Source organism: Abrus precatorius, unplaced genomic scaffold, assembly GCF_003935025.1.
Source record: "Abrus precatorius isolate BTA unplaced genomic scaffold, Abrus_2018 Scaffold7, whole genome shotgun sequence".
NCBI classification, from domain to species: Eukaryota; Viridiplantae; Streptophyta; class Magnoliopsida; order Fabales; family Fabaceae; genus Abrus; species Abrus precatorius.
Window position 1 is genome coordinate 12134041 of NW_020874417.1, and position 12114 is coordinate 12146154.

The window sequence follows — 12114 nt, forward strand, 5'->3', positions numbered from 1 at the left end:
AAATAAAATTGTTAAATATTAATAATTTATTAAGGACAAATTTAGAGTAAAGAATGCTTTAACACGTTACAATTCTAAAGAGAATTAACAATACATGTTAAGAGATCATTAATCTAATTCACATATACAATCGATCTTCTTAAATGCCCTTCTAAAAGCTACTTTCAAGATACATATCCTAAACATTTAGTTCAAGCTTTTATCCCTTCATAGAATTGTTTTTCATAAATTTAGATCGAGCTCGTAGTTGGAGTCGTGCTTCTTCCTCCTCGCCTTACGAAATACACTCTTAACATTAATTCTTTCCGCTTCTTCCTTTTCACCTTGTTAAGTGCATTTCTAACATTAATTTTTTCTTACACCACTTGTAACGCCCCAAATTTTAGTAATATTATTATTATTATATATATGTATATTATATATATATATATATATATATATTCACATGTGTATTGATTTATTTGATAATGATGTTTATGTGTATTAAGTACATGAATATGTGTATTTATGTGTATGCATGACTGGATAGGGCGAAAATGGGCTAAGTGCTTAAGTGCAGGACGAGATACTGGGCTGTTTTCGCTACAGCAAGAGGACCTTGGGAGGAAGGATTGAAACTGTCACCTTCTCGCTGTAGCGAGAAAGCGACAATTTGAGGTGCATTTCTGGGAGTAATCTCGCTGTAGCGAGAGGGTCTCGTTGTAGCGAGAGGGTCTCGCTGTAGCAAGATTCTGCAGAAATCAAAATGTAGTTTTCTCTGGTTTTTTCGCTGTAGCGAGAGGGCATGTCGCTGCAGTGAGAATATCTTGATGTAGCGAGAGTGTCGCGACCAGAAAACCAGAAAAGGATTTAAAGGGGGTTAGGGTTCGGGAGAATTATTTCTCCCTCTCCCTTCGATTCTCTCATTCCCCAAAGCCCGTTTCCACCGATTAATTGCCTCCAAAGCCGTTTGGGAGCAAGATTGGAGCTCGGATTTGTGTGGGGAACGCTTGAAGGTGAGTTTTAAACGGTTAGGATTTTCGTTTTCCTTCCCTTTCTCTGTTCTTGGTGATTTTCGGGGTTCTTATGGAATTCTTCTATGTGTTTAGGCCGAAAACCGTGTGGGGAGCATTTCCGTGGCTAAGTTCAGATGTGGGTCTTCAATTCAAGGTAAGGGGAGACTCTACCCTACTCCTTTATGTGTGATTTGCTACTATTTTGTGTGATATTATGATGTGACTGAGTAGAGGGTAGGAAATTGCTGAGATATGTGGTGTAGGTACTTGTGCTGTTTATACATGTGTGTATATCTGAATGTATATTGTGAACATATGGGCCCGAGGGCTGTGTAATATGAATGGAAATAGGCTAGGGGTCGTGTGTCTTGAATGAATTATGGGCTATGTGTTGTGTGTGCTGTGAAAATGAAATGTGAGCCTAGTGTCGTAATTGTTAAATGTGGGTTGTGTCGTATACTGAAATGTGTGTGACTGGGGCGTGTAACGCCATTGTAATGTGCTGTGAATGGTTCAGCGATACACTAGGAGTGTGAGAGATGAGGATGGCAGAAATACCTTGGGGAAGAGGAAGTAGTGGTGACACCGACTGGGAACAGGTGCACCACAGGCCATACACTTTCTTCCTGACTAGACCTCTGACTATTACCTTTGTTGAGCGACCTGTGACTGCCCACGTGATATCCGTGAGGTGGGGGTAACCGGTGACCATTCATGGTGTAAATCTGTGATCACAGTGTCAATGTGAGTGTGGCTGGCGTGCATATGCATGGGTTCATGAATTGTACTTATAGATGTGATAATGTTGCCTGTACTTGTATTTGTTTAATGTATTGGGAATGTGCTGAAGGTGAGACTCTATGCTTAATTGTATGTTTTGGTAGTGTAGAGTACTCACCCTTACATTCATTTTTCAGGTAATCAAGACGATCAGCACCGGACTCAATGAAAGAGGTGGATGAAACTGCTATAGAACTAAGATTTTAATTTGAAACTAATGTATTTGAATGGGTCCTGTAGTAGTGACTTGATAGAAATTGTAACTCCTTTCCTTATTTTAAAATATTTGATGAAATTTGGATTAAAAATGAAAGTTTTATTATTTCAAAAATTTGTAAAATTCCTTATTTATTTAAAATTAAATTTAAGGTGTTACACCACTGCCTCAATAATAACATTGAATTAAAGGGAATCTAGTCCTTGACTCAACATGTGACTAACCTCATTTGACCCATGAAAAGGCCCAATAATTAGGTCATCAGATTCGCCAATAAACTCTTTTTGTGTCACATCCTTGCCTCCTATTGATTCCTTATCAATAATATTCAGTTGCCATAATCCTTCATTAGCTCCTATGTCCTACCAATTTCCTTCTTCATAAATTTTGACCAACAAAGGTTCATATTAGTCAGCCTCTTTTTCAAACGCAACATCACCCAATCGCACAACAAGAAAGTGTATGACTCGTGGTGCACCCGTTCCCCAGTCGGTGTCACCACCACTTCCTCTTTCCCAAGGTATTTCTACCGTCCTCATCTTTCACACCTTCAATGTATCGCTGAACCATTCACAGCACATTACAACGGCGCTAACACGCCTATTCACATACATTTTATTCACACACACAATATTCATGTTTACACACGGCACATAGCCCACATTTGCATTCAAATACACAGCACTAGGCCCACCTTCATTTCACATCACACGGCACGTAGCCAATACTCATTTATATTACACGGCCCTCGGGCTCACATTTGTTCATAATATCATTAATTCACCAATCAATGACATTTCATCACACACAATCACCCCCACGAGGCCTAACTATTCCAACACACATCACATTGCACACCAATTTCCACTCAACACGGAATTTCTACTCCCTATCTCAGCCACATTGCATTAATCAACAAAACACACAAGAATTATAACACATTGAGATAGGGTAGAGTCCCCCCTTACCTTGCATTGAAGACTCACACTCAGATTCGATTACGGACGTGCTCCCTACACAGATTTTGGCCTAAAACACATGGAAGAACTCTATGAGAATCCAAGGAAACCCAGAAATAGAGAAAAGGGTATGAGAAACGAAACCCTAACCATTAAAACTCACCTCCAAGCGTTCCCCACACGGATTCAACCTTCAATCGAGCTCACGAATGACTTTGGAGGCAATTAATCGGTGGAATAGGGCTTTGGGAACGAGAGGATCAAAGGAATTTCAAAGGAAGATGGAGAAATAACTCTCCCCAAACCCTAACCCCCTTTAAATCATTTTCTGGTCGCGATACTCTCGCTACAGCGAGATATTCTCGCTGCAGCAAGGTCCCCTCGCTGCAGTGAAAATATTAGTTGAAACTGCACCCTGATTTCTGCAGAATTTCGCTACAGCGAGGCTGCACCCAGAAATGCACCCCAAACTATCGCTCTCTCGCTACAGCGAGATGTCTCTCGTTTCAGCGAGAAGGTGACAGTTTCAGTCCTTCCTTCCAGGGCCCTCTCGCTACAGCGAAAATCCTCTCGCTGCAGCGAGAACAGCCTAGAATTACAACCTGCACTTAGGCACTTAGTCCATTTCAGCTATATCCAGTTATGCATACACACATTCATATACTTAATACACATAAACATCAGTATCAAGTAAATCAACACACACATATATATGCATTTAGATTTATATAAATAACAATAATTAATATTACAAAATTTGGGGCGTTATAACCACACCATTAGGTTTCAAATAAATTATTAAAAGATTTCTAGTAGGTCAGTAAGTTTTAGCCATTAGACATGAATCTAACTGATTTTTAGATTTTGCTAAAACATTTTATTTAGTGGTGTCAAAATGATAGCAATTTAGATTGTTGCGTGAACTTAAATTTGTATGCTTGACATGTGTACTAATTGATTTTTGTTCCAAGTTATGAAAATAACTTTTGAGCTTATAATCTTGATCATATAACCAAGAAGCTTTTAGTACTATTTGTTTAATTACTAGCAAGAAGGTCATGAAGGATTTCTTAGTTTTAAACTATACATGTATTTGGTCGTTATGTACAATTGTTTACAAATAGTTCTTTGAGTAGCAATACATTAATACATGGTTAGATCGTAGTAGTTTGTAACTGAGCTATAAATGAAGAGTGTTTGTGGTTGAAAAGTCTTGTGAGTTGGCTATAAGTGTCTTGCGTATAACTATTATGCATTTTTACTTTATATCTACAAAGTGATATACTATGCACTTTGTGCTTATAATAGGTTATCTTCAGGTTAACTGCATTTGTGAAAGGATGCAAATTGAAGGTTAGAGGAATTTATCTGAAGTTGGATGAGGAATCTTGTGCCCCCTTCATAGTTTTGATTTCAAGACCATTTTTACTTGTAATGGATAGCCTATTCAACATTATTTAGGACTATTCTAATAATTCTATGCATGCTTATTAAGAAACAAAAAGTTTTGTGTAAGTTGTACTCAATGGGATTAGTTTACTTTTTAACAGTTACTGCAATATATATTTGTACCTCTTTTTCGTATTATATATTAACTTATAGCTACTTGAGTCGTGATTAATATAAATTTGAGCATGATGTTGTTGACGAACATTAGAGTTAGAAAATAAGGAGAAAAGAAGTTAAATATGTTTTCAAAAATAATTTGTTAGAGCATGTTTGATTTTCATTTTGAAAACAACTTTTAGTTTTTAAAAATAAAATGTACTGCATTTTATTTTTAAAAACTAAAAAACTATTTTCAAAATAAAAATCAAGCATGCTCTTAGTCTTTTAAAAAATAGATGTTCTTAGTTTAGTACGCTTAGTAAAATAATGAAGGAAAAGACAGAAGAAAAATATAGCACAAAGTTATTTATACAAGTTCATTTCAACTGTGTCAATACAACACCTATTAACTGATTGTTTTCCTAATCATCATCTTATTCTTCAACAGTGTTAGATTGGTTTACTTTCTCTTTTGGAGAAGAGGTTTGAGCAGTTATGCATTATTTTAGTAAATATACCATTTTTTTTATCAAAACAAAAATGAAAATAGTTTACAATGAAATAGGGTTGAGAATAGAGAGAATCAAAAAGAGTTTGAAGAGAGGGATAAGAAATGAGCTTCTCAAACCTAAACTCTTCAAATATCCCTTCTAGTCACGACACTCTCGTTACAGCGAGTCATCTCTCACCTCGCTGCAGCGACACCCCTCTCGCTATAACAAAAATCTCAGAGAAAACTGCACTCTGATTTCTGTAGAATCTCGCTACAGTGAGACACTCTTGTTACAGCGAGACTGCAACCCAGAATGTACCCTCTTGTGTTGCCTTCTTGCTACAGCGAGGAGTCTCTCGCTACAAGAAGAACGCAACAGTTTCATGCTCTTCGCCTAGGACCTTCTCGCTACAACGAGAATGCTTCTGCAACACACATTTAACATATTTCTCAATTAATTCCAGTCCAATTCACAAATCAATATTCATATTACAAATCATCGCACACTTACGTACTCGTATATGCTCATATTCGTACCATACACACATCCATATCCTTACATAAATCAAAATCATGCATCCAACAATAATTCACGTATTTATGTTAATAATTAATGAATTACAGAACTTGGGGTGTTACACTTTCCTAGTCTTTAGATAATATTTTTTCCTTATTTGGACAATTTATTGCTTTTGTTAAGGTGTCCAAGGAAATAATGATTGAGTAATCTCCTATGATGCTCATTAGAGTTATGTAAATTTTTTTGGCATTATCCCAAAATTTTAGGATAAGATTTGGATATCATGAATAATTGAACATTACAAACTAATACTACCCACTAGCTCTTGATTCAACAATGATGTCAATCTTGTTTCTCTATGAGAACTGCAAGGTTGAACAAACCTTCTTGAGAGAATATTGTCCTATCACTTATTGCAACAAGTATGGATGCTTGAGCTGTGGAATTAATAGATTGCTTCTTCACCATGGCTGTGAATCTTATTCACAAATTTGTTTCAAAGAGAGAGGGAGAGGGAGAGAATAATAGTAAAAGAGGGTAGAAGATATTTTTCAGACTCAATATTCTTTTAAAGTCTTTTGAATGCTTGAGAAGAATATGAAGAAGAAGATAGAGAATTTATCAAAGGATTAAATATTCTTTAAGAATTTGAATCATCAAAAGGATAATTATGAAGAAAGGTGATTTGAATTTGAAATAAGAGCTCTTTGTTATGTATGTAGACTGAGGTGACTTAGCTTATTAGTCTACACACATAATGAGACATTTTAATCAATAGACTATATATTGAAGAGTAATGCTAACAATCTACTTTCTAACACACTTTGTGTAATACACTCTTTGTAATATACTCCTCACTATTAACTAAATTTTATTGAAAATTGATAAATATATATTTTGAGATATTTCTATAACTTATTTTTATGTACTTGATCGTTATTTGAATGAATTTTGCATTAATTATCATAATTTACCATGTTAAGAGTTCTGATGGATTTTGGCATAAATTGATGAAAAATAGGATAAGCATGTCAATGCTTCAACAGCAAGTACGCTTATGCTTTGAGCATATGCATGCACGACTATGCTTCTCTTTTGTTGTATCCAAAGTGGAGATTTATCTAGGATCTGCAAAGGAAGAATTTGAATTTAAATTTGGCAAATCATATCTTCTCTATAGATACATGATATCTTAATTAGAAATAAAGCATATCTCATGGAGGCAACAACTATCATCTCTTGTAGATTCTGAATCCTATTTAAAGAACGTTAAGGGTTACGACTTGGGTATCTTGGTTTTGACTAGCCATATACAAATATTAAAGCCTTGGGAGCATGTTGCAGGATTAAGGGTTTTCTTTGTCTCTTTTTCATTGGAAATTCCTATAGTTTGCATTTAATTTTTTAATAACTATGAATTGGTTTATTATTATTTTGATTTTCTATTACATTATGTCTAGCTAAATGCATAGCGAGGGCTATGGTGGATCATTTAGTAAGATTTTTGAAATTAATACCAATTTCATGTTTTCTTTATTGATTAGTATTTATCTTATTGTGCTATATTTGTATGTTCAGAATCAACAACTTTTAAATATATCATAATTAATTATATTGCAAGTAACTGTAACATATATAGTTAATGAATCTATAGAGTAAAATAAGATAAAAGATTATGTGGACCAAACTTAATTTTTCTCTTTCAATTGTTATTAAATTAATAGCTTGTAGGTTCTTGATATTTTCCCTTCCTTTTACCTTACATGACCGCTGAAGTAATAATAGATTTAGTATTAGTGGTTGATAATCATAACGAAATCAAAATTATAAAATCTAAAAGTGAACATAGAGAAGTATAAAGATGAAATTATACACTTTATGTTCTTCTTGATTATTTCATAAGTTATGCTATTTTAATTTCTTTTAATTACTTGATTCCTATCTTATTTGATTTCGCATCATTTCAATTCAAATAATTAAATTAAAATATTCTTGATATTTAGAAATAATTTTTACGGGACAATATTTTGATAATATTTTAGAATTCTTTCATTATTTTTCAACGGCTATATTGGTTCATAACAAAAACTACAAAAATCATGTGAGTCACACTCTTTATCACTTTTAAATTAATGTTTCTCTCCCATATTTTTTTAATTTTTAATAAATTTTAGTCAATGGTAAAGAATGTGTTAGAGAGCGTGTTGTTAGCATTCATTTGTATTGAAAGCAAACGTTAAAATTATTTTTTATAATCATAAATCTATCTTTAGCTAATTGTTTTGATAAATATGTTGGTTCATTAATAGTCATTGTCCACTAAGTATTTATTAAATACACCTTTTTAAAGATAATCCATGATAAAATGATGCTTTGTTTTAATGTGCCCCTTTAAAATGATAAATTGGATTTATAAATAAATTTATAACTCGTGTATTATCAATCGAAACAAATACTTCTCAATTAACAAGTTGCTTTGGATTCTATAGTAGAGGAGGTACAAAGATTCTCTGCATGTAATGACAATTTTTTAGGGGTTGACTTTGATGGGATCGCATAACAAAGGCATTGTAGATATTCTCTTATCATTAAAAATTGTCATTGACAAAAGACGCTGACAATAATTTTTAGAAGCTCTATGTAAATGTAATTTTGTAAAAAAAAATAATAATAAAGAATCATATTCTTGTAACTATCAACTTAAATGTCCTGTCCAAATTAATTAACTAACATTTATAACTTTAGATGATTAAGTGAATAATTTTATTTATAAAGTTATTATGTCCATATGATGTATGACTTGTTTATATTTGATATGTGTAAAAAATTATAAAACTTTATTTTTGAATATTTGGTTATGTGTAACTTATTTTCTAAATTTTTAATAAAATGTATTTCAACCTTAAGATTTTAATATTTATTGAATAACTTTTTAGTTAATCTATATTAAATTACCTCAAAAAATATGAACTAATGTTCTAAAGATTAAATTATGTGAGGTTTAGTACCTAATTTGAAGATTAAATTAATATATCAAATAAAATTATGAAAACTAAAAATTTCTAAATATATTTAATTTTAATGATTTATAAATATTTTATTATATTTACTATTGATTGAAGAAATTTAAAAATTGATTAACAGAATCATGAAAAAAGTAAAAAATTATTTTATTTAAATAAATAGTTAAAAATAAATAATATATTAATTTGATTTGTTTTGAAAAGTCTTTAGTAATGAATGCAAATTTTAGTGCAATGTCTAAATGAACATTTAATTTCTTTTCATATTCAAATATTTTCTATTTGCACCATATGATGAAAATTTTTATTAATCCTAATAGAGTTCCGAATCAATAAATTTACATTACACTAGAGTTTAAGAATACCTAGATTTATAAAGCTCTACAAGATAACACATAATGTGATCCTGGCACAATAATGAACAAAAACTTTTGGTGTAATATAATTTTTTAACTAAATTATTGTATTTTTCTGTTAAAACTTGATGTTTTCTCTTTTAATGAAGAGAGAGAGAGCTAATATTTTAATTTGGTGTATTGGGAACCATAACCACACTTTCTTTTTAGAGCTTATAGGATTCTCATTATCTTCTAACGGGTCTAAACTAAGTTTTCATTTATTAAACTCATATTACCTTTTATTATACGTCTAAAAGACTTATTAAAATTAGATCAATTATATTAAGTATATATAAATATAAATAACTAATACAAAAATATTATAAATAATATGTAACTTGCCTAATATTATTAAAAATATAAAATTTTTAACAGTCTCTCACTTGGGTTGCATATTTATTTTGACATTTATACTACAAAAAAACTTTAGTTGCACAATTATATATTATTTACTTTAAGACCACTCTTGAACAATTTGGTCCATCTCATACGAGAACATGGAACCATTGTAGTTTTCAGCATATATCAATGTAATTAAACTATAATGATCACTACAGTCATATGTACTTCAATGCCATGAAAAAAATATAGATAAGTGACATAGAAATTATATGTAATGTGATCTTAATTATGTCTATTTCTAATTGATCGAAACTTTAAATTTTATAGAGATTAATTCAAGGTTGTAATATAATTATTGCATAAAATAAATTCAAAATAAAAGCACAAATATTTAATTTACTATATCAAACAAAAGTATATAAACATAAGTGAGACTCTCACTCAAATTAAGAAACAATAAGGAATTACACCTATATGACCAATGTACTCATGAAAATATTTAGGTACTAAGCCCTTAGTACGTAGATCAACTAGCATGAATTTAGTCCCTATATGTTCTATACAAATTTGTTTATTCTGAACTCTTCCTTTAACAACTAAAAACTTGATATTTATAAATTTTGACTTGTTGTACTATTATTGTTGTATCTCATGATCTCTAAACTCTTAGACTTTTGATAGATGAGCATGTACCCTTATGTTCTCTTCAAATATCACATCACTCGCTTTACTGTCTTTCAATGCTGCATTCCATGATTACTTAAGTACCTGCCCAAGACACCTACCACAAATACTACATGTAGATGAGTACATACTTGAGCATAAATCAAACTTCCCACAATTGATGCACTATTTATTTTTTTATTTTTATGTTCCTTTTAAAAATAAAATAAATGAAGATATTTTATGTAACACCCTTCTTTTTATTACCTAAGATTTTGGAAAAGAGAAATTTTGGTGTAGGATTTCTCATTGTAGTAAGACATAGTATTATGGATCAGGCTCTTTGGAGTGTTCTCGTTGTAGTTAGAAGTGGATAAGGATGATCCAACAACTCCTCGCTGTAGCAAGAATTATTGTTGTAGCAAGAATAACAAATAACAGAGAAAAGTCATTATTTAGTTTTTCCGTTGTAGCGAGAGCTGCTCGCTATAGTACGAAAGTCACGAGTTTGAGGAGTATTTAAAAAACTTCTATTCTGGAAACTTTCATTTAGAATTAAATAACCTTCCCACTCATTTTTCTCTGTTCTCTCACCTTCTGAAACCCTTCTGTACTTCAAACCTCTTCTAGATCTAGGCTTATTTCTTTTGATCTCAAGTAAGTTTCTTGGAGCTTAGTTCTCTAGTTTCACTCCTTTTTTTCTTAACTTTCTCTTTCTTAAAAGATTTCTACTTTGTAATACTTAGACAGATTGGTCTTTCAGACAAAATCTTCCATCAGAAGCAATGTACTTGTCTTTTGAACTTTAAAGAGAACTTGATCTTAAAGATAAGTTTCCAGGTAAGGAGAGTTGATTCTAAACCTTAACTCTTATTTATATATTTTTGGCTTAGAAATTCAAGTTCTCCTACTTAAAATGGTAGATCCCAAACATTTTCTTAAAGGTTATAGTGTAAAAATGGATTTCTAGACACATGAATTCTATTCTTTGTTTTCATAATTGCTTGAGCAAAATTTCATAGGAAGAGTTATGAATAAAACTAAATTTTAAGAAATTCTACAACTTTGTTAGTGACTATTATGCATGAACAATTTAGAGTGTGAATTATTGTTGAGAATAATATGGGTACTGGGAAAAAGATTAAACTCTAAGATAGATGATTTTTCTGTATTAGACTGATATGATACAATAAGTGTGAATCTTTGTTTGATAGTTAATGCATGTTAAAAATTTATGAAAAGTGTTTGATTGCCTTCAAATGATAAAATGTTTTATTAGTGAAAAATGATGAATAGATGGCTGATGTAAATGGGTATGCATGAGAAATTAAATTTGTTTGTGTCATTTGAATTGGAAAGAGAAATGCTGAAAAAGTAAGTGTCATAAGAAATACTGAGACTATGTATAGATAGTTATAGAGATATACTGGGGTAATAAAGTCTAGAGAAGATTTAAAAAATCTTAAGAAAATGAAGGTGACAAATGTTGTTTGTAAGTGGGTACACATGAATTACTAAAAGTGAAAGCATTCACAAGCCACCCACTCATTTTTTGGTGAGACTCTTGACTATACTTTTGCTGAAAAGGGGTCAGAGAACACGTGTTGTATCTGTGTTGTTCGGAATAATCGACGATTATCTATACTTATAGAAGACCTCAAGGGATCCTAGAGGCAATAACTATAAAATTGTGATATGTGTGCTTGTAATAAGTGAGTCATAATAGATTGATTGGTGTGATTATAATACAAGTATTATAATATATTAATAGTCATAATTATGATGTATGTATTATAATGCTTTAATTAATATGATTATAACGTACGTATTATGACATATTGTTCGATGTAAAAATACATGAAATGACATAAACATAACATATGTTTAAAAGTACTAATGATATCGTTGATACTCTATTTGATTTACTGTAACACTCGTTAACATAATATATGAGTTGGTATTATCATAGTGCATACTGTATTAAATGATATTTCTGTGTTATAAATTTATTTACAAATAAATAATTTAGTGGGATAGAGAATACTCACCCTTACTACTTAATTTTAGGAAGTGAAATTGAAGATATAAAAAACAGTTGAACTGATCTAGAAAGATTCTATAAGATTGTAAGGAATAACTGTTCTGTTATGGTTTAGATTAATTTGAGAACTGTAAT